Here is a 27,947-nt window from a genome sequence, read left to right as displayed (position 1 = left end):
ACCTAATGAGCCTTAAATGTGCATAAATAGAATCGAATGAGTTTTAGAAAGTTAAAACTATGTATATTAGTCATGTAATAAGAATCAAATGAGTCCTTAGGTTCTTTAGTTCAAAGTTGGGAGCGGAAATGTCATTTTAGCTCTAAATATGACCTATAACGACCCAATGAGCCTTAAATGTGCATACGTAGTTTGGAATGAGTTTTAGAAAGTTAAAACTACGCATATTAATCATGTAATAAGAATAAAATGAGTCCTTAGGTTCTTTAGTTCAAAGTTGGGAGCAGAAATGTCATTTTATCTCTAAATATGACCTATAACGACTCAATGAGCCTTAAAATGTGCATACGTAGATTGGAATGAGTTTTAGAAAGTTAAAAAATATGCATATTAATCATGTAATATGAGTCAAATAAGTCCTTAGGTTCTTTAGTTCAAAGTTGGGAGCGGAAATGTTATTATTACTCTAAATATGACCTATAACGACTCAATGAGCCTTAGAATGTGCATGCGTAGATTGGAATGAGTTTTATAAAGTTAAAAATATGCATATTAATCATGTAATAAGAATCAAATGAGTCCTTAGATTCTTTAATTCAAAGTTGGGAGCAGAAATGTCATTTTAGCTCTAAACATGACCTATAACGACCTAATGATCCTTAAATGTGCATAATAGATTCGAATGAGTTTTAGAAAGTTAGCAAATCCAGCAGACTTGTAATTATGGAAAAATTAAAGAACTTTACCAAATCCATGAAGATATAAATGCTTCCATCTTTGTGTCTAAACAACCTAAGTAAATAAATACTCGGTTGTAAAAAACTTAGCCCATTGCTCACGAACCACATCTATTTCCTCATCGGTATAAGGCGCATTTCTTGGAGTGTAAGTCTGAAATAAGTAACATGATAAGTAATGGTACTTGTAAAATAAGAATTCTACTACGTACAAGTACTAGTATTAGTAGTTCAACTAACATATGGTAAAAGAACGAACATTATCTAACCGCTCATCAGAGTTATGGTGTAACGTGACTATTTCATGCATGAACTTCATAATGTAATAGCCACACTCGCGGGCGAGACTTGTTGAGCACACTGATTTGGAAACAAATCATAAATTATATATCCAAGTAGTTACCCAAAAAAAGTAAAGCATAGAATAGCAATGAAATAAATTGCATTGATTGTTAGTAAAGTATACAGGTAGCCTAAAGTATACAGGACAGCAGTTGCTTAGTTACAGACGCTTACGGGATAACAGCAGCATCTAGTATTTCAGGATGTGAATTAAGAACTGCTCCAAGTTCTGCTGGGGCAACCTAATTTAAACCCAACAACAAAAACATACGAGTAAGTTATTTCAGCGTCATTCTGCATAACAAGCTCAAACTTCTGATGCATCAAAAAAATTAAGTATAATTTGAAGCTTCTCGTTGGGCCAAAAATGTCCTTAAGATAATCAAATACATAAACAAACAACCTTGGGGGTAAATACGAGGAATGACCATCTCTGCTCTTTTATTTTAGTTTTTTTTGGCCTACAAACAGAATGTTTCATGACTAATATGTATTTTTTACATGCCAAAATTTGCTGGATGTTGTTGGAAAATCAATAGTTCTTGCGTGCACCCGATTTACAATAATATTAGCAAAGTAGTGTTGCAAAGTAGTGTTACCGTTTATTAAAGTGTTACAAAGTAGTGTTACCGTTTATTAAAGTGTTACAAATTTTGTGTTACCTAATATTAAGTGTTACAAATTATTGTTACCTAAAATTAAAGTGTTACCAAAGTGCTACTTATACATTGAATAATTTTACAACTTTAAAAGTGTTACCATTTGGTGTTACCTAAGGTCACTTTTGTACTAGTGTAAGGAAAATAAATTATCTACTCGTTCTGCATAGGAATATACTGGGACCTTCATATGATAATGTCAACTAAGTTAACAAGACTCTCCAGAGAAGAGATATGCTAAGTATAGAATGGAAATGAATGGATATAAACTTTTAACATACACTGAAGCGTTGTCGAAATAATTGGGTGTTTTTCCATGGAATATCATACAAAATACTTACATGGTAGGCAACCCAAATTCAGAATGTTATGAGGCTTTGGGTAATATTAAAAAAATGAGGGAAGTGAAGCAGGTTGTGTTCTTTCCTAAACATGAAACCCTTGACAAAATTTTGTAGTAGGTAATTAATTTCACCCAAGTAGGTTGTCAAACCACCAATTTTGGCCAGTCCAGGAAAAAGACACAACGCGTATGCGATGAAAGTAGCGACCATGACAATAGTACAATTCTGGTAATGCATAGCATTCTATTTACCATTTCATGTTCTAGGAACCGAACCACAGAAATCAGAAATAAAAACAGGATGCTAATTATGCTATTATTCAAAATATGCTCATGCAAGAACAAACACCTGAAAACCCTTGTATTTGATGAGCTCTTTCAGCCTGTCAACCACATAAAGATGCCCTTCATCATCGAAGTACCCAAGATCTCCTGTATGTACCCAGCCTTGATTATCAATAGTCGACTTGGTGGCTTGTGGATTATTAAAGTAACCTGCAAATGACACAATAATGAGTACTACGTTGGGAAACTATAACCAAAACAGAAAACAGAACAACATTGTGCTTCACCTTATCTCATCGCAACAATTATCTAAGGCCATTAATATTAATGCATTTGCAAATAAATGCGATTAAACTTGTAAAACTATTATTTGTCCACAACTTCACTTTTTCTTCTGTGTAAACGCTGGTTCTATCCATCTCAAAGCTTCATTTTTTGACCTAAAGTATACACTACTGTATAACCAAATATTAGTTGCATGTACAGCTTTCCAAGAACAAGAGCTAGACTGTAAACATATTATTTTTCGGAAACTGCCTAGCTTCTAAACATAGTTTTATTTATAGCTTCCCGGCATAAATCACACAATTCTGTAAACCTACCATTTAAGGTTTCAGATCATAAACATGATAGTAACTTTCCTAGGATCAAAGCAGCTCAGAGTAAAATGCTTACTGATAATCTTCAGTCTACGCAAAGGAATATGATAAGGAAAATGTGTATAAAGTCCTTTTTCAATGGGAAAAACAGTAAAACTAATCATTACCTTTCATCATATTACGCGGACCCATATTTCACCCAGTTGCTTAGGATGTATCTACTTTAATTATCTGAGCTCAATACCTGCAACCAACATTCCAGTTGAGCCAGAATGTCGACCACCTAGTCTTGGGTGTTCTATAGAGATGACTCCACATGTTTCTGTCATACCGTACCCCTGAAAGGCACAATGTGAGTCGTATCAGAGAACAGTTTACCAAATAAACCCGCAAGCGCTAACCAAGACGCGAAAGTACATCCGTAAAGTAATACTAGTCAGTTCCATTAATAAGTAACAAGCTGCGGTAGATACTCTACTTCCAATTATCAAATCTTAAGAGTATTATCATCCACGAATTCATGATCATTCACCGTCATAAAAAGCCTGGACGTCTATAATTTCAATATTTCATCAACAGGACAACGTCAGGTGCTAAGTTGCTAACTGCGAAAGTTATACGGGGATTAAGTCAAATATCTATTCTAGAAGGGAACACTTGACCTGTTAAAAAAATAAAAAAAACAAGGGAACACTTGACTACTTGAGATCCCTTGTGAAATTGAAAAAGATAATGTCTAAATAAAAATATTGAATCTTTTTATTTATCAAAGCAATCACATACTTCGTTGACCTTTGTTTTATAGAATTACACTATTCATGAAGAATCTTGACGTGTGCAACTAGTATACATAGATTCAGAGTTGTTAATATTCTTGTAGGAAAAAGAATCATAAAATATAACAAAATCAAGTGAAGTCAAAGAATAACAAGAATTACTCTACTAAATAAACAATAAATAATGTATCATGGGAATATTCAAAGGAAATTTCCTCTTTTTCAGGCCATTAAAAGATAGAGAATTGTTAGAAACCATGTCATACTCATTAAGCATGTGACAGAAAACATCATAAACAATTCTTTAAAAATGATGAAAGAGAAATGTAGTTCAATATACCTGAACTATCATAGCCTGAGGCATAGTGTTAGAACACTCTGCATCATCTCCTTCCCCAAAGGCGCAGCCCCAGAACCAATCCGCTTCAAAGATGAAATATCATATTTCTTGACAGCACCATGCTTAGCCAATGTAAGCATAATTGGAGGAACAACCCACAATCTAGTAATCTTATACTTCTCAATAGCTTTTAACATCAACTCGAAATCAAACTTAGCCATACTAACAACTGTATATCCTTTCTGCAATTGAGCATACAAAATCAAAGCCAGTCCAAACACATGAAACATAGGAACCACACACAAGAACACATCATCGGTTTCGCCCTTGAATTCTTGATCACTTGTCATCATCAAAGATGCAGCAATGAAATTCTCATGAGTTAGTATAACACCTTTACTGACACCAGTTGTACCAGATGAATAGAACAATGCAGCAGTATCACTTTGTTTTATCAAAACCTTTTGAAATTCCACAGTAGACCCATTAACCAAATCATTGAAATATACAACTTTAGAACTCGAATTTAAAACCCATTTTCCCTTAGACCCTAGAATCAAAGCAGACATATTAAGACCCTTAACTTGTCCCAAAGTTCTGGAACCGTGACAACTAATTTGGGCTTACAATCATCAACTTGTTTCTTAATCTCTGAAACTCTATATATTGGATTCACAGTAGTTGCAATTGCACCAATTGCAATAACACCCAGAAAAATTACAGGGTATTGGATAGAATTTGGGGCTAATAATACTAATTATTCGATCACTCAGTTAGAAAATACCTAACTTCTAATCAAGTTGAACCCTACAAAAATTTATCTGAACTAGAAAAACCACAAAAAATTAACCTAACTTCTATTTTGTAACTGAACTAGAAAAACCACAAATATCAAACCCTAATTTGTAAATTCATCAAATATTGGAACATTAGCCTAAATTCTCTGCATAATCAACTCATTATGCTCAACTAATTGAAGAGAAACTGAATTTTAAGAACAAGCAAAACAAGAATCAATTATAAACTAACCTTGACAGATATATTGCGTCACTGTGTGAAACAGAGTCAACCGAGATAGCTAGAAAGACGACGGTCGGCGGCGACTGTTATGGAAGAGGAGTCGAGGAAGGTGGTGGTGGAGCCGCGCGGTGAGGAGCCAGCAGAAGCGTTGGAAGGTTCTTGCAATTGATTTGTTCGAATAGAGATTTGAAGAGATTTGTACGTGTTATCGGTGAGAGTAACTTAATTGTTTTAAATTTTGTTTTGTGAATATCTATTGAAGCGAACAAAACGAAGCCCCCTTCAACAGGATGCTACCTATTGAGGCGGGCAACATAAAGCCCCCTTCAACAGGGTCTATAGAAGCGAACATAACAAAAGCCCGCCCCAACCTGTTAGTTAAACTTTTGACCCGCGTTGACTAAGTGGTTATTGAGGCTCACTTATATACGCCCCCCTCAACAAGGGGGCTACAACAGGGTTTTTTTTCCACTAGTGCAAGTATTTAATGGCATTAAATACTCCATCTATGGATATTCGGAATCGACGGATCTCGGTTTCAGTGGGAGCTGAGATCGTCACAAGCAAGAAATGAATACTCCGGAAACGATGATATTGCCGGAAACGGAAATATGGATCGTATCGAAAATATAAATATTATCCAAGTCGTAGATGTTGCCGGAAACGAAAACATGGTACGTATCGGAAAATATTATTGGAAATGGAAATATTACCGGAATCGGAAATATTGCCGGAAACGGAAATATTGTCAGAATCGGAAATATTATCGGAATCGGAAAATAATTCCGGAAACGGAAATATTAAATATTTGTTCGAAACGGAAATTAATTCCGGAATCGGAAATATTAAATATTGTTCGTATCGGAAATGAATTCCGGAACCGGGAATTTAATCGGAAGCGCATCATACGAATTAGCATCGGACGAGGCTTGCTAGACGAAGGCCCAGCACGAAGCCAGGCCAGTGCCTAGCAAGCCGAGCGCCCAACATGGAGCTGCCACAGCCTCGCCAGGCCCAGCGCAAGGCCAGGCCCAACAAGGCCTTGGCGCCCGCACGCTAAGCGTGCTGTTGGGCTGCGAGCAGCGACTGCTCGTGTGGGCCGCAAGGCCTGCGCGGGTGGTGCGATGCTCGTGGCCATACGATGCTCATGTTCGTAACGAATCCTAATCCTATCGGAATTCGTGTATTGATTAAATCCTAATCCTAATAGATTAAATTTATTATTTAGAGTTCAAGTTGGATTCTAATTAATAAATCCAAATCCTAGTAGGATTATAATTCCTTTTCCATACCTCTATAAATAGGTGCCTAGGGTCATAATTTATAGACACAATTGAAGTATTCAAAGGTAAGATTTTCAAGAAAAATCAGCCACTCTCTTGCCCCTATTTAGCCGAAATCTATACTACCTTAAGGGCGATTCTAGTTGGTCAAGCTTAAGGCGGATCCGGACGTGCTGTGGACTATCTACGGAGGGACGACACTTGGAGTCCTAAAGACTTGTTCTTGTTCGATTCGGGCGCAGCTAGGGAGGGCACGCAACAAAGTGTATGCATCTGAATTATGCTAAATGATTATGTGTGAATAATATGTTTCCCGGCTTTATGGTTTTTCCGCATGATTTATGTTTTGTCATATGTATCATAACCTAACAGTGGTATCACGAGCCTCTTATTATTTTCATAATCTAAATTGCATAAACATGGTTAAATTTTACAAATTTGCAAATAATTAAAAGGGGTGATTAATTTTCGTAATTGTTAATTAATTGCAAATTGCGTTTATTTAATTATATGTACGCAGTTTTTCGGCAGTTTCTTCGTTACTCATCTAAATCGAGTGGTTTTTGTGTCAATTCCGCATGTAAAAGACATTCTAAAATTTTGACAAAAAAAGTACTTTTCGGCCGAACCCAGAATTCCCAAATTCGAAGCTTAACTATGACTTTTCGGAGGTTTTAGTTTTTCGAACGCAAAAGTTTGTAAATTTAAAATGTTAAATTAAATATTTGCGATTCTTGTTGATAAATCTTAAATCTTTGATTGACCTACTGTATATGTTTAACAAGTTTGAATGCCTAGCCTTGTTAATTATACAACCTAATTTGTAATAATGATTAATTTGTTGAAATTCGAATAATTTAGAATTCATTTGATTTTCATAATTAATTAATAATTTAATTAGGTACCAATGATTAAAAACCACCATAAAAATTGTTAATTTGTGTTAAATTTTAAATTTTTATGACCTAGATTTGAATCCATGTTAATCGGAAATTAATTGATTAATAAATTTTCGATTTTTCGCCCTATAATTATGAAATTAATATGATTTATTAATTTGTCATTAATTTTGGAAAAAAAAGTTTCAATTTTTATCCAATTCGCTCATAAAACTTGCACGCACAAAGCAATGGACGCTACGTGTTACCCTTAAGGGGTGTTGTATAGTGCGGCCATGCGACGACGAGCAAGGGAGCTCGTCGCCCATGCGGTACGAATGCAGCGAGCAAGGCGAGTAGCACGCGAGCACAAGGCAGCAGCCCTGCCTTGCGTCGAGTGCTGCGATGATGCATGTGCGGATGGGCGAAGAAGCAAGGCGAGCGAGAAGAATAGGCGCGCGCACGTGGGCAGCGAGGGTGCCTCGCAGCAACGAGCGCTGCCTCGCCCAGCCTCGCCAAGCAACTGCTGCGCTACGAAGCAGCGAGCGATGTTGTGCGCAAGCGTGGCTCGGCTTGCTGCGTTTGCGCATGGCAGCTGCTCGTGCCTTGCTGTGCGATCACTCGTGAGGGGCGATGCTGCCTCGTGGACTCGACGGGGCATGGGCGCAAGCCCATGGCCTCGTCTTGACCCGATTGATGCGTTTTGAATTTAATTTTTAATTTTAAGTTTGGAAACGATTTTAATTAATTTTAAAATTCGTAATTTAAATTGTTTTTTGGATTTTAATTTTGAATGTTATAATTATTATAAATTTTATTTATACTAATTAATTTACTAAAATTAAATCTTGAATTAATTTAAATTCGTTTAATTCAACTGAAATAAATTAAATTAATGGATTCGATTATAAATTTATATGAGCTTTAAATTTTAATTAAATTTGTATGTTTCCGGTTAGACTAGAAATACATTTTTATGTTTAAAATTAGTAAAGCATATGAATTTATTGGTTTAAGTGGGAGCATTTTAGTCATAAACTCTTGATTAGGTCTACAAATCCTTTAAGGTTAAACAACTTGATTAGAATTAATAAGGACTGAATAATTGGTAGATTATTGGTGCCCTTAATTAATTGCTGCAAATATTTATGTGATGCATAACGTGTTTTACTAACCAGCTATGTGGGCCATTCATGATAATGAATGGGTGAATGGTATATATTGTATATGTACTGTTTTGCAGGTTATGGAGTGACTAGTATGGCCCAAATAGGATAGAAAATATGGTCTGCGTACCATTAAATTAAATGTAATTGGTCTAATGCACCAAATTTGTTTTTCAATTTAAATATGGTTTGCGTACCATCAAATAGTTGTAATTAGTTTAATTATAGCTTATCCTATTTGAAGAAAATGGCGCCTCCCACGGTGAAGTTCAAGACGAAGTTACCATTTTCGAGACGGACTTTGAAGTTGAAGCTTCAAGATGAAGTCGGGCCATACTAGATCACATTTATCTTATGCATGCTTTAAGTTATTTATTGCTTTAAATATGTCTTAATTATGCATGAGATTGTGGCTTGATTATGTTGCATGATTAAGGATTTTAGTTCACTTAAAATCTAACCAACATAGTAAGAGCCTTAAGTTCCAAACTTAAAAATTGAGTTAAAAGTTGCCATGCCAAAATAAACACTTGCTTAGATATCCTTTACATCAATCTAGTAATAGTTTTCGCTCAGCGAGGTGTTACTTATTGGTCCTAAAGGGGTAAGGTACACAAATAATTGTGAGTACATGTTAGTTTTGGTGAAACTCAACGATATAAGTAAGGAGTCCTTTTATGTCGTGGCAAAATCGATAGGTTTACCTAATAAGTTCTTAGACGTACCTATCAACCAAGAGTAGTTTCTAGACTATTAGCAAAAGGCTTTTGCTTACCTAAAAGATTTTAGAATTGAGTCTAAATACATAATGTTCTTAATTCTTCAATGGATTTTAGGGTCTTGGAATCATTTTATTCACACCTGCCGGAACACATAACTTGAATAAATGCTTAATGAAATTTGAATTATGCATGTATGCTAGAATTTAAGTTTATTAAGAGAAACTGTGAATGGTTATTTATTTGTTTATTATTTTCAATTGTAGTTTTAATTATGGCAAACAACAATTCATTCAACATTCGATCAATTCTCGAAAAGGAGAAGTTGAGCGGGAAAAACTTCCTTGACTGGCAAAGGAACTTGAAAATAGTTCTTATGCAGGAAGAAAAGGAGTATGTCCTGGAAGAGGCGATGCCCGAAGCCGCAGGCGAAGGGGTCACTCAGGCAGCCCTCAATCGTTGGATTGATGCCAACAAGGATGTGAAATGTCTAATGCTTGCAACCATGAGTGCAGATCTACAGAAAACGTTCATCAACTCAGATGCTTTCACGATCATCAGTGAGTTAAAGAACATGTTCCAAGATCTGGCTCGAGTCGAAAGATTCGAGACTCATAGGCAAATTCTTGAGACCAAGATTAAGAAAGGCGAGCCCGTAAGTCCACATGTTCTCAAAATGATTGGACTCATTTAGAATATGAGTCGGCTGGATCAACAATGCTCTTAGGAAATGGCTGTAGACACCATCCTCCATTCTCTTCATAGCGGGTATGATCAGTTCAAGCTGAACTACAGTATGAATAGTCTGGACAAAACGCTCACTGAGCTTCACGGTATGCTGAAGACCGCTGAAAAGACGCTCAAAAGTGATAAGCAAGATGTGCTTATGGTGCGTGGGGGCAAGTTCAAGAAATCTGGAAAGACGAGGAATGCTAAGAAAGGTGGCAACTGAAGAAAATAATGCCCTTGGTCCAAGTATGCATATAATATTAAGTCTAATAAATGCGGTTCAGTATTAATTAACAAGTTAATAATTCAGTGAGATCAAGTGAGCTGAATGCCTAGCTAGAGGCCGCTTCAGTTCAAGTGAAATTAATGATATTAATCCACAGCTTACTCTTGACTGAACCCGTAGGGTCACACAAATAGTACGTAAACGGATCAAGTATTTAATGAAATTAAATACTCCATCTATGGATATTCGGAATCGACGGATCTTTGTTTCAGTGGGAGCTGAGATCGTCACAAGCAAGAAATGAATACTCCGGAAACGATGATATTGCCGGAAACGGAAATATGGATCGTATCGGAAATATAAATATTATCCAAGTCGTAGATGTTGCCGGAAACGGAAAGATGGTACGTATCGGAAAATATTATCGGAAATGGAAATATTACCGGAATCGGAAATATTGCCTGAAACGGAAATATAGTAGGAATCGGAAATATTATCGGAATCGGAAAATAATTCCAGAAACGAAAATATTAAATATTTGGTCGAAACGGAAATTAATTCCGGAATCGGAAATATTAAATATTGTTCGTATCGGAAATAAATTCCGGAATCGGGAATTCAATCGGAAGCGTATCATACGAATTATCATCGGACGAGGCATGCCAGGCGAAGGCCCAGCACGAAGCCGGGCCATCGCCCAGCAAGCCAGCGCGCCACAACGCACCAGCCAAGGCTGCGCCAGGCCCACCGCAAGGCAGGCCCAGCGCGCGCCAAGGCTGCGGCAGCGTGTGGGCCTCGTGGCAATGGGCTGCGAGTGTTCGCGGGCTGCGCGCGCGCGCATGGCGCCCCTCGTGGGCTGCTGTGCGTGCGTGTGTGTGTTTGTGTGCTATACGAATCCTAAAGCTATCAGGTTTCGATATATGATTAAATTCCTAATCCTAAAAGGATAAGTTAATTAAATAAGAGTTCTACTAGGATTCTAGATTAATTAATTCGTATCCTAGTAGGATTCCAGTTCCTTTTCCATACCTCTATAAATAGGTGCCTAGGGTCATAATTTATAGACACAATTGAAGTATTCTAAAGGTAAGATTTTGAAGAAAAATCAGCCATACACTTGCACCTAAAATAGCCAAAATTCCTAAGCAACCTTAAGGGCGATTCTAGTTGGACAAGCTTAAGGCGGATCCGGACGTGTTGTGGACTATCTACGGAGGGACGACACTTGGAGTCCTAAAGACTTGTTCTTGTTCGGTTCGGGCGCAGCTAGGGAGGGCACGCAACAAAGTGTATGCATCTAAACTATGCTAAATGATTATGTGTAAATAATATGCTTTCCTGGCTTTATGGTTTTTCCGCATGATTTATGTTTTGCCATATGAATCATAACCTAACAGTGGTATCACGAGCCTCTTATTATTTTCATAATCTAAATTGCATAAACATGGTTAAATTTTACAAATTTGCAAAGAATTAAAAGGGGTGATTAATTTTCGTAATTGTTAATTAATTGCAAATTGCGTTTATTTAATTATATGTACGCAGTTTTTCGGCAGTTTATTCGTTACTCATCCAAATCGAGTGATTTTTGTGTCAATTCTGCATGTAAATGGCATTCTAAATTTTTGACAAAAATAACCTTTTTCGACCGAACCCAGAATTCCCAAATTCGAAGCCTAACTATGACTTTTCGGAAGTTTTAGTTTTTCGAACGCAAAAGTTTGTAAATTTAAGATGTTAAATTAAGTATTTGCGATTCTTGTTGATAAATCTTGAGTTTTTGATTGACCTACAATATATGTTTAACAAGTTTGAATGCCTAGCCTTGTTAATTATACAACCTAATTTGTAATTATGATTAATTTGTTGAAATTCGAATAATTTAGAATTAATTTGATTTTCATAATTAATTAATAATTTAATTAGGTACCAATGATTAAAAACCACCATAAAAATTGTTAATTTGTGTTAAATTTTAAATTTTTATGACCTAGATTTGAATCCATGTTAATCGGAAATTAATTGATTAATAAATTTTCGATTTTTCGCCCTATAATTATGAAATTAATATGATTTATTAATTTGTCATTAATTTTGGAAATAAAAGTTTTAATTTTTATGCAATTCGCTCATAAAACTTGCACGCACAAAGTAATGGACGCTACGTGTTACCCTTAAGGGGTGTTGTATAGTGCGGCCATGCGACGACGAGCAAGGGAGCTCGTCGCCCAAGCGGTACGAATGCAGCGAGCAAGGCGAGTAGCACGCGAGCACAAGGCAGCAGCCCTGCCTTGCGTCGAGTGCTGCGATGATGCATGGGCGGATGGGCGAAGAAGCAAGGCGAGCGAGAAGGCAGGCGCGCGCGCGGGCAGCGAGCAGTGCCTCGCAGCACGAAGCAGCGAGCGATTGCGCGTGGCAGCTGCTCGTGCCTTGCAGTGCGATCACTCGTGAGGGGCGATGCTGCCTCGTGGACACGACGGGGCATGGGCGCAAGCCCATGGCCTCGTCTTGACCCGATTAATGCGCTTTGAATTTAATTTTTAATTTTTAGTTCGGAAACGATTTTAATTAATTTTAAAAATTCATAATTTAAATTGTTTTCTTGGAATTTAATTTTGAATATTATAATTATTATAAATTTTATTTATACTAATTATTTTACTAAAATTAAATCTTGAATTAATTTAAATTCGTTTAATTCAAACTGAAATAACTTAAATTAATGGATTCGATTATAAATTTATATGAGCTTTAAATTTTAATTAAATTTGTATGTTTCCGGTTAGACTAGAAATACATTTTTATGTTTAAAATTAGTAAAGCATATGAATTTATTGGTTTAAGTGGGAGCATTTTTAGTCATAAACTCTTGATTAGGTCTAAAAATCCTTTAAGGTTAAACAACTTGATTAGAATTAATAAGGACTGAATAATTGGTAGATTATTGGTGCCCTTAATTAATTGCTGCAAATATTTATGTGATGCATAACGTGTTTTACTAACCAGCTATGTGGGCCATTCATGATAATGAATGGATGAATGGTATATATTGTATATGTACTGTTTTGCAGGTTATGGAGTGACTAGTATGGCCCAAATAGGATAGAAAATATGGTCTGCGTACCATTAATTTAAATGTAATTGGTCTAAAGTACCAAATTTGTTTTTCAATTCAAATATGGTATGCGTACCATCAAATAGTTGTAATTAGTTTAATTATAGCTTATCCTATTTGAAGAAAATGGCGCCTCCCACGGTGAAATTCAAGACGAAGTTACCATTTTCGAGACGGACTTTGAAGTTGAAGCTTCAAGATGAAGTCGGGCCATACTAGATCACATTTATCTTATGCATGTTTTAAGTTATTTATTGCTTTTAAATATGTCTTAAATATGCATGAGATCAAAGCTTGATTATGTTGCATGATTAAGGATTTTAGTTCACTTAAAATCTAACCAACATAGTAAGAGCCTTAAGTTCCAAACTTAAAAATTGAGTTAAAAGGTGCCATGCCAAAATAAACACTTGCTTGGATATCCTTTACATCAATCTAGTAATAGTTTTCGCTCAGCGAGGTGTTACTTATTGGTCCTAAAGGGGTAAGGTACACAAATAATTGTGAGTACATGTTAGTTTTGGTGAAACTCAACGATATAAGTAAGGAGTCCTTTTATGTCGTGGCAAAATCGATAGGTTTACCTAATAAGTTCTTAGACGTACCTATCAACCAAGAGTAGTTTCTAGACTATTAGAAAAAGGCTTTTGCTTACCTAAAATATTTTAGAATTAAGTCTAAATACATAATGTGCTTAATTCTTCAATGGATTTTAGGGTCTTGGAATCATTTTATTCACACCTGCCGGAACACATAACTTGAATAAAATGCTTAATGAACATTGAATTATGCATGTATGCTAGAATTTAAGTTTATTAAGAGAAACTGTGAATGGTTATTTATTTGTTTATTCTTTTCAATTGTAGTTTTAATTATGGAAAACAACAATTCATTCAACATTCGATCAATTCTCGAAAAGGAGAAGTTGAGCGGGAAAAACTTCCTTGACTGGCAAAGGAACTTGTAAATAGTTCTTATGCAGGAAGAAAAGGAGTATGTCCTGGAAGAGGCGATCCCCGAAGCCGCAGGCGAAGGGGTCACTTAGGCAGCCCTCAATCGTTGGATTGATGCCAACAAGGATGTGAAATGTCTAATGCTTGCAACCATGAGTGCAGATCTACAGAAAACGTTCATCAACTCAGATGCTTTCACGATCATCAGTGAGTTAAAGAACATGTTCCAAGATCTGGTTCGAGTCGAAAGATTCGAGACTCATAGGCAAATTCTTGAGACCAAACTTAAGAAAGGCGAGCCCGTAAGTCCACATGTTCTCAAAATGATTGGACTCATTGAGAATATGAGTCGGCTGGATCAGCAATTCTCTCAGGAAATGGCTGTAGACACCATCCTCCATTCTCTTCATAGCGTGTATGATCAGTTCAAACTGAACTCCAGTATGAATAGTCTGGACAAAACGCTCACTGAGCTTCACGGTATGCTGAAGACCGCTGAAAAGACGCTCAAAAGTGATAAGCAAGATGTGCTTATGGTGCGTGGGGGCAAGTTCAAGAAATCTGGAAAGAAGAGGAATGCTAAGAAAGGTGGCAACAAGGCCAGCCAAACTAAGCAACCAGCTGGCGCCGAATCTGAAAAGAGGAAGGTCAGTCAACCCACTTCTGAATCTGAATGCTTCTACTGCAAGAAGAAGGGGCATTGGAAGAGAGATTGCTTGAAGCTAAAGGAAGATCAGAAGAACGGAACAGTCGTTCCATCTTCAGGTATTTTCGTTATAGACTGTATACTTGCTAATTCAACTTCTTGGGTATTAGATACAGGTTGTGGCTCACACTTATGTTCCAATCCACAGGGACTAAGAAGAAGTAGAAAGTTAAGCAAGGGTGAAGTCGACCTACGAGTGGGAAATGGAGCACGGATTGCTGCATTAGCTGTAGGAACTTATTATTTGTTGTTGCCCTCTGGGCTAGTTTTGGAACTGGAAGAGTGTTTCCATGTTCCAAGTCTTACTAAAAACATCCTTTCTGTTTCTTGTTGGATGCTAAGGGATTTTCCTTTTTAATAAAAGACAATAGTTGTTCGTTTTATTTTAAAGAGATGTTTTATGGATTTGCTAGATTAGTCAATGGACTTTATTTATTAGATCACGACAAACAAGTTTATAACATAAATACCAAAAAGGCCAAAAAGGATGATTCAGATCTCACCTATATGTGGCATTGTCGATTAGGCTATATTAACTTGAAACGCATGGAAAGACTTCAAAAGGAAGGAATTCTAGAACCATTTGACTTAGAGGATTATGGTAAGTGAGAATCATGTTTACTTGGCAAAATGACAAAGCAACCTTTCTCTAAAGTTGGAGATAGAGTAACTGAACTATTGGGTTTAATCCATACAGATGTATGTGGACCAATGAGTACAAATGATAGGGGTGGTTTCAGCTACTTTATCACTTTCACTGATGACTTCAGTAGATATGATTATGTCTACCTAATGAAGCATAAGTCTGAATCCTTTGACAAATTCAAGGAATTTCAGAGTGAAGTAGAGAATCAATTAGGCAAGAAGATTAAAGCACTGCGGTCTGATAGAGGCGGTGAATATCTGAGCTATGAATTTGATGACCATCTGAAAGAATGTGGAATTCTATCAGAATTGACTCCTCCTGGAACACCACAATGGAACGGTGTGTCAGAACGGAGGAACAGAACCTTGCTAGACATGGTTAGGTCAATGATGGGTCAGGCCGAACTTCCAATAGAATTTTGGGGACATGCACTAAATATAGCTGCACTCACTATAAATAGAGCTCCATCTAAAGCTGTTGAAAAGACTCCATATGAGTTATGGTTTGGAAAGCCTCCAAATGTGTCTTTTCTTAAGATTTGGGGATGTGAAGTATATGTCAAGCGATTAATTTCAGACAAACTTCAACCAAAATCTGACAAATGTATCCTTGTGGGCTATCCAAAGGAAACAAAGGGGTATTACTTCTACAATACATCTGAGAACAAGGTGTTTGTTGCTCGAGATGGTATCTTTTTGGAAAAGAATCACATTTCCAAAATGACAAGTGGGAGAAAAGTAGACCTCGAAGAAATTCGAGTCGAACAACAAACTCTAGAGAATGCTCAAGATGACATTCAAGATGAAACTCAGAGATCTTTAGAAGTATCTGGTGAGGATCATGGTCAATCTAGAGATGTAACCCCACGTAGATCGCAGAGATATAGATCTCAACAGGAAAGGTACTTAGGTATTTTGACGAACGAGAGCTATGACGTTCTATTACTTGAAAGTGATGAACCTGCGACTTACAAACAAGCTATGACGAGCCCTAGCTCCAAGCAATGGCAAGAAGCTATGCAATCTGAATTAGACTCCATGTCAGAAAACCAAGTATGGGATTTGGTCGATTTGCCAGATGGCTACCAAGCCATTGGAAGCAAATGGGTTTTCAAACTGAAAAAGGACAAGGATGGGAAACTTGAAGTTTTCAAAGCTAGATTGGTTGCAAAAGGTTACAGGAAAGTCCACGGTGTGGATTACGATGAAACCTTTTCACTAGTTGCAATGCTAAAATCTATACGGATAATGTTAGCAATCGCTGCATATTACGATTACGAAATACGGCAGATGGATGTCAAAACCGCTTTCTTAAACGGCGTTTTAACAGAAACTGTGTTTATGACACAGCCTGAAGGTTTTGAGGATCCAAAGAATGCTAAAACGGTATGCAAGATAAAGAAATCAATCTACGGATTGAAGCAGGCATCCAGGAGCTGGAATATACGTTTTGATGAAGCAGTCAGTGACTTTGGTTTCATCAAGAACGCAGACGAATCTTGTGTATACAAGAAGGTCAGTGGGAGCAAAATTGCTTTCCTAGTATTATATGTCGATGACATATTACTTATCGGAAATGACATTCCTATGTTAAACTCTGTCAAGATTTGGCTTGGGAAATGTTTTTCGATGAAGGATCTAGGAGAAGCACAATACATATTGGGCATCAAGATTTACAGAGATAGATCTAAAAAGATGATTGGACTTAGTCAAAGCACTTATATCAATAAAGTACTTGATAGGTTCAAGATGGCAGACTCCAAGCGAGGCTACCAACCCATTTCTCATGGAATGACTCTAAGCAAGACTCAGTGCCCAAAAACACTTGATGAGCGTAGACGATTGAATGGGATTCCATATGCATCATTGATTGGTTCAATAATGTATGCTATGATATGTACACGCCCGGATGTTGCGTACGCACTCAGTGCTACGAGCAGATACCAGTCAGACCTAGGAGAGGCACATTGGACTGTTGCCAAGAATATTCTGAAGTACCTGAAAAGGCACAAAGATGACTTCCTGGTCTATGGTGGAGATGATGAATTAATTGTTAAAGGATATACGGACGCAAGTTTCCAAACCGACAAAGATGATTTCAGATCACAGTCTTGGTTTGTCTTCTTCCTTAACGGAGGTGCAGTAAGCTGGAAAAGTGCTAAGCAAAGCACCATTGCAGATTCTACAACTGAAGCGGAGTACATTGCTGCACATGAAGCAGCAAAGGAAGCTATATGGCTAAGGAAGTTCATTGGTGAACTTGGTGTAGTCCCCTCCATTAAAGGACCAATAGCCCTGTATTGTGATAATAACGGAGCTATTGCACAGGCAAAGGAGCCTAGACACCACCAAAGAGTCAAGCATGTACTTCGTAGATTTCACCTTCTACGATCGTTCGTTGAAAAAAAAGAAGTCGAGATAAGCAAGATTGGAACTGATGACAACATATCAGATCCATTGACTAAACCTCTGCCGCAGGCGAAGCACAACTCGCACACTGCAACTATGGGAATCAAGCATATTGGAGAATGACTTTGATGTCCTTGTTTGATGTTTTAAAGTTTTAGAGTTTAATACTTTGTAAAACATTATTGGTTAATCATTGACAATAAATGAATAGAATTCATTTTTCCATTTAATTTGTGGTTTATTAAATGATGAGTCCCTTCAATTTGACGATATATTCAAGATAGACTGTCAGGACCAGTCCTGTGACTAAGAAATGTCTATCAAGTGAACTTGAATGTCAAAGGTTGAAAATGGTCCCTGATCGGAGTTTTCTATAAAATTGGACGCATAGAAAACGTTAGACGACTGGAATGCAAGATGACTAGTAGTTCTGTTTCTTGAACTATGTGGACATGGCAATGTCATAATCATTTGCATAGATACTTACTTTAGGAAGACTAGTATCGGACAGACCTATGAAACTTTACTGTAAGAGATGAAAATCTGTCATAAGTAAATTTCATTAAAATTATTAGACACTAAATCCTCAATACCTGAGTGATTTGAGATTACTTGTTTGAGAACTGGTTGATTTGACGTTGACCAACCGTCGCACCGTAAAAGGAGGCTATAAAGGCAACGCTCAGGTAATCACCTATCAAACGAAGTCTAATCTCAAGATCGCAAGATTGGGATTGTCCTCCCATAAATCGGGATGAGATGCTTAAAAGTTGTACAAGGCCACTCGGAGAGCTAGAAACTGTGAAATGCATGGCCGTGCTCGGATGAATCATAGGCTATGATTATCTGTTTATTTGATCAGTTGAACTCTGAAACCGAGAAACACCTCTGGACATAATAAGGATGACAACTCTTACCTTATGTTCAAGAGCAAGCATCGAGCGACAAAGGAATTAGGTAATGCACACTTGTCCCTAAGGACAAGTGGGAGACTGAAGGAAATAGTGCCCTTGGTCCAAGTATGCATATAATATTAAGTCAAATAAATGCGGTTCAGTATTAATTAACAAGTTAATAATTCAGTGAGATCAAGTGAGCTGAATGCCTAGCTAGAGGCCTCTTCAGTTCAAGTGAAATTAATGATATTAATCCACAGCTTACTCTTGACTGAACCCGTAGGGTCACACAAAAAGTACGTAAACGGATCAAGTATTTAATGGCATTAAATACTCCATCTAGGGATATTCGGAATCGACGGATCTTGGTTTCAGTGGGAGCTGAGATCGTCACAAGCAAGAAATGAATACTCCGGAAACGATGATATTGCCGGAAACGGAAATATGGATCGTATCGGAAATCTAAATATTATCCAAGTCGTAGATGTTGCCGGAAACGGAAACATGGTACGTATCGGAAAATATTATCGGAAATGGAAATATTACCGGAATCGGAAATATTGCCGGAAACGGAAATATTGTCAGAATGGGAAATATTATCGGAATCGGAAAATAATTCCGGAAACGGAAATATTAAATATTTGTTCGAAACGGAAATTAATTCCGGAATCGGAAATATTAAATATTGTTCGTATCGGAAATAAATTCCGGAATCGGGAATTTAATCGGAAGTGTATCGTACGAATTAGCATCGGACGAGGCATGCAAGACGAAGGCCCTGCACGAAGCCGGGCCATCGCTTAACAAGCCAGCGCGCCACAACGCACCAGCCAAGGCTGCGCCAGGCCCACCGCAAGGCAGGCCCAGCGCGCGCCAAGGCTGCGGCAGCGTGTGGGCCTCGTGGCAATGGGCTGCGAGTGCTCGCGGGCTGCGCGCGCGCGCATGGCTCCCCTCGTGGGCTGCTGTGCGTGCGTGTGTGTGTTTGTGTGCTATACAAATCCTAAAGCTATCAGGTTTCGATATATGATTAAATTCCTAATCCTAAAAGGATAAATTAATTAAATAAGAGTTCTACTAGGATTCTAGATTAATTAATTCGTATCCTAGTAGGATTCCAGTTCCTTTTCCATACCTCTATAAATAGGTGCCTAGGGTCATAATTTATAGACACAATTGAAGTATTCTAAAGGTAAGATTTTGAAGAAAAATCAGCCATACACTTGCACCTAAAATAGCCGAAATTCCTAAGCAACCTTAAGGGCGATTCTAGTTGGTCAAGCTTAAGGCGGATCCGGACGTGATGTGGACTATCTACGGAGGAATGACACTTGGAGTCCTAAAGACTTGTTCTTGTTCGGTTCGGGCGCAGCTAAGGAGGGCATGCAACAAAGTGTATGCATCTAAACTATGCTAAATGATTATGTGTAAATAATATGCTTTTCTGGCTTTATGGTTTTTTCGCATGATTTATGTTTTGTCATATGAATCATAACCTAACAGCAACAAGGCCAGCCAAACTAAGCAACCAACTGGCGCCAAATCTGAAAAGAGGAAGGTCAGTCAACCCACTTCTGAATCTGAATGCTTCTACTGCAAGAACAAGGGGCATTGGAAGAGAGATTGCTTGAAACTAAAGGAAGATCAGAAGAACGGAACAGTCGTTCCGTCTTCAGGTATTTTGGTTATAGACTGTATACTTGCTAATTCAACTTTTTGGGTATTAGATACAGGTTGTGGCTCACACTTATGTTCCAATCCACAGGCACTAAGAAGAAGTAAAAAGTTAAGCAAGGGTGAAGTCGACTTACGAGTGGGAAATGGAGCACGGATTGCTGCATTAGGTGTAGGAACTTATTATTTGTCGTTGCCCTCTGGGCTAGTTTTGGAACTGGAAGAGTGTTTTCATGTTCCAAGTCTTACTAAAAACATCATTTCTGTTTCTTGCTTAGATGCTAAGGGATTTTCCTTTTTAATAAAAGACAATAGTTGTTCGTTTTATTTTAAAGAGATGTTTTATGGATCTGCTAGATTAGTCAATGGACTTTATTTATTAGACCACGACAAACAAGTTTATAACATAAGTACCAAAAAGGCCAAAAAGGATGATTCAGATCTCACCTATCTGTGGCATTGTCGATTAGGCCATATTAACTTGAAACGCATGGAAAGACTTCAAAAGGAAGTAATTATAGAACCATTTGACTTAGAGGATTATGGTAAGTGCGAATCATGTTTACTTGGCAAAATGACAAAGCAACCTTTCTCTAAAGTTGGAGAAAGAGCAACTGAACTATTGGGTTTAATCCATACAGATGTATGTGGATCAATGAGTACAAATGCTAGGGGTGGTTTCAGCTACTTTATCACTTTCACTGATGACTTCAGTAGATATGGTTATGTCTACCTAATGAAGCATAAGTCTGAATCCTTTGACAAATTCAAGGAATTTCAGAGTGAAGTAGAGAATCAATTAGGCAAGAAGATTAAGGCACTGCGGTCTGATAGAGGCGGTGAATATCTGAGCTATGAATTTGATGACCATCTGAAAGAATGTGGAATTCTATCAGAATTGACTCCTCCTGGAACACCACAATGGAACGGTGTGTCAGAACGGAGGAACAGAACCTTGCTAGACATGGTTAGATCAATGATGGGTCAGGCCGAACTTCCAAAAGAATTTTGGGGACATGCACTAAATACAGCTGCACACACTATAAATAGAGCTCCATCTAAAGCTGTTGAAAAGACTCAATATGAGTTATGGTTTGGAAAGCCTCCAAAAGTGTCTTTTCTTAAGATTTGGGGATGTGAAGTATACGTCAAGCGATTAATTTCAGACAAACTTCATCCAAAATCTGACAAATGTATCCTTGTGGGCTATCCAAAGGAAATAAAGGGGTATTACTTCTACAATACATCTGAGAACAAGGTGTTTGTTGCTCGAGATGGTATCTTTTTGGAAAAGAATCACATTTCCAAAATGACAAGTGGGAGAAAAGTAGACCTCGAAGAAATTCGAGTCGAACAACAAACTCTAGAGAATGCTCAAGATGACATTCAGGATGAAACTCAGATATCTTTAGTAGTATCTGGTGAGAATCATGGTCAATCTAGAAATGTAACCCCGCGTAGATCGCAGAGCTATGATGTTCTATTACTTGAAAGTGATGAACCTGCGACTTACAAGCAAGCTATGATGAGCCCTAGCTCCAAGCAATGGCAAGAAGCCATGCAATCTGAATTAGACTCCATGTCAGAAAACCAAGTATGGGATTTGGTCGATTTGCCAGATGGCTACCAAGCCATTGGAAGCAAATGGGTTTTCAAACTGAAAAAGGACAAGGATGGGAAACTTGAAGTTTTCAAAGCTAGATTGGTTGCAAAAGGTTACAGGAAAGTCCACGGTGTGGATTACGATGAAACCTTTTCACTAGTTGCAATGCTAAAATCTATACGGATAATGTTAGCAATCGCTGCATATTACGATTACGAAATACGGCAGATGGATGTCAAAACCGCTTTCTTAAACGGCGTTTTAACAGAAACTGTGTTTATGACACAGCCTGAAGGTTTTGAGGATCCAAAGAATGCTAAAACGGTATGCAAGATAAAGAAATCAATCTACGGATTGAAGCAGGCATCCAGGAGCTGGAATATACGTTTTGATGAAGCAGTCAGTGACTTTGGTTTCATCAAGAACGCAGACGAATCTTGTGTATACAAGAAGGTCAGTGGGAGCAAAATTGCTTTCCTAGTATTATATGTCGATGACATATTACTTATCGGAAATAACATTCCTATGTTAAACTCTGTCAAGATTTGGCTTGGGAAATGTTTTTCGATGAAGGATCTAGGAGAAGCACAGTACATATTGGGCATCAAGATTTAGAGAGATAGATCTAAAAAGATGATTGGACTTAGTCAAAGCACTTATATCAATAAAGTACTTGATAGGTTCAAGATGGCAGACTCCAAGCGAGGCTACCAACCCATTTCTCATGGAATGACTCTAAGCAAGACTCAGTGCCCAAAAACACTTGATGAGCGTAGACGAATGAATGGGATTCCATATGCATCATTGATTGGTTCAATAATGTATGCTATGATATGTACACGCCCGGATGTTGCGTACGCACTCAGTGCTACGAGCAGATACCAGTCAGACCTAGGAGAGGCGCATTGGACTGCTGCCAAGAATATTCTGAAGTACCTGAAAAGGCACAAAGATGACTTCCTGGTCTATGGTGGAGATGATGAATTAATTGTTAAAGGATATACGGACGCAAGTTTCCAAACCGACAAAGATGATTTCAGATCACAGTCTTGGTTTGTCTTCTTCCTTAACGGAGGTGCAGTAAGCTGGAAAAGTGCTAAGTAAAGCACCATTGCGGATTCTACAACTGAAGCGGAGTACATTACTAACATGAAGCAGCAAAGGAAGCTATATGGCTAAGGAAGTTCATAGGTGAACTTGGTGTATTCCCCTCCATTAAAGGACCAATAGCCCTTTATTGTGATAATAACGGAGCTATTGCACAGGCAAAGGAGCCTAGACACCACCAAAGAGTCAAGCATGTACTTCGTAGATTGCACCTTCTACGAGAGTTCGTTGAAAGAAAAGAAGTCGAGATAAGCATGATTGGAACTGATGACAACATATCAGATCCATTGACTAAACCTCTGCCGCAGGCGAAGCACAACTCGCACACTGCAGCTATGGGAATCAAGCATATTGGAGAATGGCTTTGATGTCCTTGTTTAATGTTTTAAAGTTTTAGAGTTTAATTCTTTGTAAAACATTATTGGTTAATCATTCACAATAAATGAATAGAATTCATTTTTCCATTTAATTTGTGGTTTATTAAATGATGAGTCCCTTCAATTTGACGATATATTCAAGATAGACTGTCAGGACCAGTCCTGTGAATAAGAAATGTCTATCAAGTGAACTTGAGTGTCAAAGGTTGAAAATGGTCCCTGGTCGGAGTTTTCTATAAAATTGGACGCATAGAAAACGTTAGACGACTGGAATGCAAGATGACTAATAGTTCTGTTTCTTGAACTATGTGGACATGGCAATGTCGTAATCATTTGCATAGATACTTACTTTGGGAAGACTAGTATCGGACAGACCTATGAAACTTTACTGTAAGAGATGAAAATCTGTCATAAGTAAATTTCTTTAAAATTATTAGACACTAAATCCTCAATACCTGAGTGATTTGAGATTACTTGTTTGAGAACTGGTTGCTTTGACGTTGACCAACCGGCGCACCGTAAAAGGAGGCTATAAAGGCAACGCTCAGGTAATCACCTATCAAACGAAGTCTAATCTCAAGATCACAAGATTGGGATTGTCCTCCCATAAATCGGGATGAGATGCTTAAAAGTTGTACAAGGCCACTCGGAGAGCTAGAAACTGTGAAATGCATGGCCGTGCTCGGATGAATCATAGGCTATGATTATCTGTTTAATTGATCAGTTGAACTCTGAAACCGAGAAACACCTCTGGACATAATAAGGATGACAACTCTTACCTTATGTTCAAGAGCAACCATCGAGCGACAAAGGAATTAGGTAATGCAAACTTGTCCCTAAGGACAAGTGGGAGACTGAAGGAAATAATGCCCTTGGTCCAAGTATGCATATAATATTAAGTCTAATAAATGCGGTTCAGTATTAATTAACAAGTTAATAATTCAGTGAGATCAAGTGAGCTGAATGCCTAGCTAGAGGCCGCTTCAGTTCAAGTGGAATTAATTATATTAATCCACAGCTTACTCTTGACTGAACCCGTAGGGTCACACAAATAGTACGTAAACGGATCAAGTATTTAATGGCATTAAATACTCCATCTATGGATATTCGGAATTGACGGATCTCGGTTTCAGTGGGAGCTGAGATCGTCACAAGCAAGAAATGAATACTCCGGAAACGATGATATTGCCGGAAACGGAAATATGGATCGTATCGGAAATATAAATATTATCCAAGTCGTAGATGTTGCCGGAAACGGAAACATGGTACGTATCGGAAAATATTAGTGGAAATGGAAATATTACCGGAATCGGAAATATTGCCGGAAACGGAAATATTGTCAGAATCGGAAATATTATCGGAATCGGAAAATAATTTCGGAAACGGAAATATTAAATATTTGTTCGAAACGGAAATTAATTTCGGAATCGGAAATATTAAATATTGTTCGTATCGGAAATGAATTCCGGAACCGGGAATTTAATCGGAAGCGCATCGTACGAATTAGCATCGGACGAGACTTGCTAGACGAAGGCCCAGCACGAATCCAGGCCCGCGCCCAACAAGCCGAGCGCCCAACATGGAGCTGCCACAGCCTCGCCAGGCCCAGCAAGGCCTTGGCGCGCGCACGCTAAGCGTGCTGTTGGGCTGCGAGCAACGACTGCTCGTGTGGGCCGCAAGGCCTGCGCGGGTGGTGCGATGCTCGTGGCCATACGATGCTCATGTTCGTAACGAATATTAATCTTATCGGAATTCGTGTATTGATTAAATCCTAATCCTAATAGATTAAATTTATTATTTAGAGTTCAAGTTGGATTCTAATTAATAAATCCAAATCCTAGTAGGATTATAATTCCTTTTCCATACCTCTATAAATAGGTGCCTAGGGTCATAATTTATAGACACAATTGAAGTATTCAAAGGTAAGATTTTCAAGAAAAACCAGCCACTCTCTTGCCCCTATTTAGCCGAAATCTATACTACCTTAAGGGCGATTCTAGTTGGTCAAGCTTAAGGCGGATCCGGACGTGCTGTGGACTATCTACGGAGGGACGACACTTGGAGTCCTAAAGACTTGTTCTTGTTCGGTTCGGGCACAGCTAGGGAGGGCACGCAACAAAGTGTATGCATCTGAATTATGCTAAATGATTATGTGTGTATAATATGTTTCCTGGCTTTATGGTTTTTCCGCATGATTTATGTTTTGTCATATGTATCATAACCTAACAAATATAATCCCCACACCCCCATTTTTCTTTTTTTGTAAGATCTTCGTATTTATTTTATTATGTGCAATCACATTTTAGTGTTCACATTTTCCGTCGCAAACCCGTCATAAAAGGAGTCGTCGTTAACCCGTCGTAAAAGATATATCTAACGAATTGTTTGTTTCATACCAATATACAAAAAGTTTATTTTATTAAGGATAAATACCACCTCCTATTTAATCACCTTTTAAGAAGGGGTTTGTTTTCTTTATTCTACCTACTTAAACTTTGTTTTATTTTTAGTAGTATGTATATATATTTCACCGTGTTACTCCTTTTATCATAATAATTACACATTTCTATCATATATCTTACGTTACCTCTTTTTATCATTATCATATAAACACGAGACTACAATAATTGGGTACCTAAAAAAACCCGAAGGAAGTATAAATTTCAAAAAAACAAAAAATTTCGAGTAGAATTTGTGAGTCAAATCAAGACTATAGCTAATTACACAAAATATTACTATATAAAGTATAAAGTAACAATAACAAATAATTAAATACTAAATTTACAAGTCAAACACCCCTTAAAAACTGCATACTCCAACATATTCTTACCAAAATGGGTAAGCACGTGATTTAATTAACAAAAGGTGTTGCGCGCACAAGGTGTACAATAAAGATAACTTTTACCCATTTTTTCGTAACTTTAACCTAGTTTTGATTAACTTTTATATAAGTAAAAAAAAGTCATAGAAATGATTAAATGATTAATTTTATACATTATTAGTGGTTTTGAAGAAATGTGTTTTTACTGAAATGAAAACATTTATCACTAAAAAATAGATAACTTTTACCATATAAGCTTAACTTTTAAACATTTTGAGTTAACTTTTACTCCGGTGTACAATATTTATTGTACACCTTTTGTAAATAAGAATTTGTGTTTCCTTAAAAAAAAAAAAAAACAAAACAAAAAAAGGAGGAAAACAATGTAGCAACTTATACCACCCTACTTAGGGTTCATATAAGTTTCAATATGTTCAGATAAATTCGATATGGTCTTATAAGTTCCGATTGTTGAAATTATAATAGGGATGAGGGAGGGGAAACAATGTAGCAAAATGATAGTATGTAATAGTATTTCATTCAATCCAATTAATTAAGTCACATCAAACCGCAATGATACTCCGTAATAGTATTTCATTCAATCCAATTAATTGAGTCACATCAAACCGCAATGATAACAATTTAAAACAGTGCTGTAATGCAAATTTTTCTAAGATAACAATTTTAAAACAGTTTTTCCACTATCAATAATCGAAAATGATAAAGGTATTAAATTACGAAAATGATGTCGTGTCACAATGATTACATAGTTGGTCGACACTTGTCCAATAAAACAGCTTTTTCAACATAATACAAAAAAAAAAAAATTATACCGGAGATCAGGAATCAACTACTCGTTTCCGGAGCAACTATCAGATTTCTCAGGAAATTTGGCCTCGCGGTACAAAGTAACAACTCTTTGGAGCATATTGATCCGAGTTAGAAGATCGAAAGGAACGTCGGGTAAATTCTCATTGATGCATTTTGTTTTCTGACGGTTTTCATCACGAACATCTGGAACGCTGGGGAAATTCTCAGAGACACATTTTGTTTTCTGACGCTTTTCACCAGGAATTTGAGTAGACATTCCTGTAATTACAAATATTTCACAAGTCTTTCGTGAAAAATTAAAAAAAATGAGTAACTTGCAAGTATAGACGGAAAGTTTCACTTCCTACCATCTCAACTAACTACAATGTTTGTCATATTTTCAGTATAAATGTAAAATACAATTTTTTAAAATTGGGCAAATTTTTCGAAAACGTAAACCCGACTAAAAGTAAAACCCGGAGCAACGCCCGGGCCACATAATAGTTTATTATTAAATCAAGTTTTTCATATGGGGCAAACCTAAACTGCACCACGCCATCAACTAATAATCGTAAACAAATTAACATATGGGGAAGAATAATTTGATTTTACAGTACCGTCATCGCTATCTATTGCATTGACACATTTTGTTGTCTGACGCTTTTCATCACAAACATCTTTGAAATGTTTGCTGCGGTCGCAAGTTCTACTGCATAGACTTTGAGTAGACAT

At 37.4% G+C, this 27,947-nt stretch overlaps 1 pseudogene; it reads right to left on the bottom strand.

Moving 5' to 3' along the window:
* Positions 1-1,249: 1,249 nt before the first annotated feature.
* LOC130459151 (probable CoA ligase CCL7) lies at positions 1,250-27,947 on the bottom strand (annotated as a pseudogene).

This window comes from Spinacia oleracea, chromosome 4, assembly GCF_020520425.1.
Source record: "Spinacia oleracea cultivar Varoflay chromosome 4, BTI_SOV_V1, whole genome shotgun sequence".
Lineage (NCBI taxonomy): Eukaryota > Viridiplantae > Streptophyta > Magnoliopsida > Caryophyllales > Amaranthaceae > Spinacia > Spinacia oleracea.
Note: the sequence above shows the minus strand (reverse complement) of the source record. Positions and strands in the feature narration are given on the sequence as shown.